This window comes from Rattus rattus, chromosome 4 (genome assembly GCF_011064425.1).
Source record: "Rattus rattus isolate New Zealand chromosome 4, Rrattus_CSIRO_v1, whole genome shotgun sequence".
NCBI classification, from domain to species: Eukaryota; Metazoa; Chordata; class Mammalia; order Rodentia; family Muridae; genus Rattus; species Rattus rattus.
The window spans coordinates 124,971,313-124,975,572 of record NC_046157.1 but is presented as its reverse complement, the minus strand read 5'-3'; the positions used below and the strand labels follow the sequence as shown (position 1 = coordinate 124,975,572).

The window sequence follows — 4,260 nt, the reverse complement described above, 5'->3', positions numbered from 1 at the left end:
AATAGATACATCCATATATTTTTTCAGTAATTTTCAATTTAGCGTTACATGGCTTAATTGTCATAAGTATACTTTAGGACACAAAATTAGGATCAATTTAAAAACTTAATAAATCTATGCATACTAATCTCCCAGGTGGATATATTTAATTCTTCTATACAAGGTTCTTGCTGTGTTTTATCTGTTAAATGAATATGAGGTGAATTGAGACAGCCAGAGGAAGGAAAAAGTGGAGTCATAAAAACTAAAGGGTTGAGAAAGGAAAGAGAAATAAAAGTCATGCTAACATGATCCTTGGAGGGCATCCAAATGTTCTTCTTAGCCTCATCTGTTTTATTGATAGAGGGCTCTATACAAAACTATTTTGATAAAGTCCACAATCATTCCATCCAAAATATCCTGTCCTCCATTACCAGGATTCCCTTAATACATGCCCTCTCCTCTCTCTTTCTCCTCTCTCTCTCTCTCCTCTCCCCTCCCTCCCCCATCCATCCCTCCCTCCCTCCTCCCTCCTCTCTCTCTCTCTCTCTCTCTCTCTCTCTCTCTCTCTCTCTCTCTCTCTCCCTCTCTCAGTGCCTATCTGTGTGAAATACATAAATTTCTTATATATTTACCCTTTTGGCCTTTTTAATGATTATAACCTAATTTTGACATATTGTCTTTCTTCCCTGTCATCTATCCTTCCTTCTCTCCTTCAAATTCATTTGCAAATTGCTATTGCATTCATATATGTAGCTGTATATGAAGACACATGTAGCTTGTTGTTTAAGAATGATTTCGGAACTAATCATCGCCAAATGGTGCCTTTTTCTCTAGGACAGTATACCATCCCTGCTTCCAGCTTTGTTCAGTTGCAGATAGTTGTTCCCATATAGTTAAGACCTCATGGGCTTCTCCCTGTCCTACTTGTCATGCTGACTGGTGTCTTCATTGTTCAACTCACATCTGGGTAGTCATGTTGGTAAGACTTTGTGGATATCACAATTCAATTTGGGTATACATCTAAATGACTCTACATTTGCCTTCTACTCTTTCTCTATTGCTCATGGGATCTTTGTCATTGTGTATTTTTTTTCTGTTTTGTTTTGTATTGATTTTTGGTTGGTTGGTGTTTTGTTTTTGTTGTTAATTTTTTTCCTTCTTTTGTAATTTTTAAAGACAGACTTTTACTATGTATTTAATAGTGTATAAAGTAAGTTAATGTGTTCTAGTACTCTAAAACAAACAAATGAACAAACAAACAAGCAAAACCATGGACAAGATCACTTTGAAAAGAAAGCAGCTACGTGGGGGCTTACTCCCAGTTTCATGATGATCCATGAGCCATTATAAAATGCATAGTGGATGGAAAAGTATAGGGAGTGGTTCTGATGCTCTGATCGGAAATGAATGCTGAAGGTCCTGTTCTCCAGTTGGTTCTTGATCAATCAATAAAGATGCTAGCAGCTATTGACAGATTGGAAGATGCAGGACTTCCATTTTTCCACAGGCTGTCTAACAGCTGCAGGAGGAGGAAAGGAATTCACCATGCTTTGGAAAGGAAAAGAAACATCAGCCATGTGACATCTTGGGTGGATTGCTGATTCCCCAACTGGGCCTGGGGTAGCAGACAGAAAATTAGAAACAAAACTAAGGGCGGAATTAGAAGTGTTCAAACTGAGTAAAGATAAGGGTATGTTAGCAAAGGAAGGCTTAGAAGTGTCCAGTCATTGAGCTAAAAAGCATATTAAAAACAAGCTAATGCATATGTGTGTCTCACCTTCAGATATGGGATAACTCCTGGTTGGCGGTAGGTAACACAGTCTTCCTAGAGCTTAAAGTGGGGTAGTAGAAACTATATTCTCCAGATGGTATGCTACATGGAGGGCAAGAATCTACTTTTAATTTAAGAAATTCTCAGAAGGATTACACACACACACACACACACACACACACACACACACACACACACACAGTGAGATTGTTTAATACTGGGGAGAACGGGTTTCTCAGTGGAGTAGATCTGAGTCACATGGCTCCATCATGCAAAACTGGAACAGAGAAAAACACTGCCACCACCAGGATTTACCCATGACTGCCTGCTAAAAGGAGACAGTAAGAAGCAAACAATAAAGTTGCCTTCCTCCAGCCATCAACTAAATAAAAGACAGTTAGTTATAAATCTGATTTAATTGTTTTTAAGGATAGAAGAGAACATGCAGATTTTGCCCAAGCCAAGTGGCGATTTCTTCTCCTGGTTCAAAACTCATATAAATAGCTTAAGATGAGAAGCGGAGAGATAGACACAGCAGATATTAAGCTACACAGAAGAGAGAACTTAGGGGAAATAAATGAACAGATGATTAAAGACATGTAAGAACTTTACCAGGACAATTTCTTGAAATCTTTGAACTTGGCCAACACAGGATTGTCAGGGTAGTATGATAAAAATTAGAACCTATAAGTAGGCTTATACAGTAAGCATACAAGAATTTAAAGCTACATGATATAAATAATGTAGGTCTTGATCTCTTGAAGGTCAGGACAGGGGTCAGCAAAAGCACTGTCTCAATGGTTACTATTTGTTTAGATTGCTTTATTTGCTTTGACTTGTTTTCTTTATCAAAATGAGGGTGGTTATGAGTTTGGTGGTAAAGTTCCTCTAGGAGAAAGGTCAAGCTATACCTTAATGAATCCTAGTTACTGGGCCAAGGATATACTATTTTGGGAGAAAGACTCTGCATTTGAGGTTACAGAAAATGAGGATAGGCTCTGGACCCCTTCCAGAGTCAAATGGGTCAGATATGATAGGGGGAGACCCCTGAAGAACTATAAAAGTTTGAGATAATCAAACAGGACAGTTAAAGAATCATCATGCCATCTTTCATGTGGTATGAATGAAGACTTACTACAATTGGTTATTGATACCGTTAACTAAAAGAAAAAGAGAGCTGTGTTTTACCTGCTCAAACAAGGAGCAGAATTTCATCTTTAACTGATTTCTGTGCACCCTGCACAATCCATACTAATACCTTAATGGTACTAAAATTTTGATTCATATTTTGCTGAATGTATAGCTCTTAGAGGATTCATCTGCTGGGACACTGACCTGACCTGACGTTCCAGCTCCCTGCCTCCTAATGCTGTCCAGAGACTTGCTTCCAGAACAGCTTTAGGATTGCTGCTGACTCCAGATCCTAGATAACCTCACTTTATCCAGTTTTTCAGATGGACCCAGTCAGAACTTAATCAAGTCCTGAGCCTGCTGAATATACTGAGAGTGGATAATAGTTGCTCAAACTAGCTTTCTTAAGTCTAACCAGGACCGCTGACGCCCGCTGCGGGCTGTGGCTGTAGTTCCAGTGTGTTAGCCTCACCATGACACCCCGCTTGATTGACTGGAAACCAGCAGGCCAGCTGCAGGAGAGCAGACGCAACCCTGCTGAAGATGGACAGACAGCAGTAAAAAGCTGCTCCTCCTCTTTACTTTCAAAAGACTTGATCATTTGGTGTCTTCTTTCCAGTTACTGCTCCTCGGTCAAGTCTGTTTCCTCCATCAGACATGTTCTGTACAATTTCATGTCCCAGAAACTGAGCTTCCTCTTGCTCGTGTTTGGACTCATCTAGGAGCTGATGCTACTTCACTACACTTTGCAACAGCTTCAGGGGCAGAGCAGTGTGAAGCTTCATGAGAAAATCCTAGATTTAAGCAAAAAGTACATAAAAGCTCTGGCCGATTAGGGCAGCTGCACAGCAGATGTGGACAGCAGTACATCTATGGCAGGCTATACTGAACTGAAGAGAGTAATCGCAGTCCTCTTAGATGACATTTTGCAGTGCTTGGTGAAGCTGGAGAACAAGGTCTACTATAGTGTTGTGAATGGTTCAGAACCAACACTACCAATGGCATCAGTGGGAATTTGGTGCCGGTAACAATCAACAAAGGAATGAGTGTTTCTGTTTTGGGCAATGTCAGATAGCAATGAAGACCACCTTGCATGGCCGCATCACTGTGGATTACATCCATCGCAGGATGCCTCTTAAACTGCTGCCTAGGACACAGTAATACCTGACAATAAAAGCACTACACATTTCCAGGGAACTTGCTGGATTCAAAGGATGCTAATTCTGTATATATAATTGCAGGCAGTATTAGTTTGCTTTGATACAAAGCTCTTTAATGCAGTTCTGTATACTTAGCAGGAATTCGGTAACAAGGTTGATAAGGCAAGCAGGGAGGTCATCTCTGTACAGAGATCAAGAAACAAAAGCACCAGACAG

At 40.1% G+C, this 4,260-nt stretch overlaps 1 pseudogene; it reads left to right on the top strand.

Annotated features, from left to right (window-relative positions):
• The first annotated feature begins 3,357 nt into the window (after positions 1–3,357).
• Positions 3,358–3,959, top strand: LOC116898499 (annotated as a pseudogene).
• Positions 3,960–4,260: the final 301 nt, after the last annotated feature.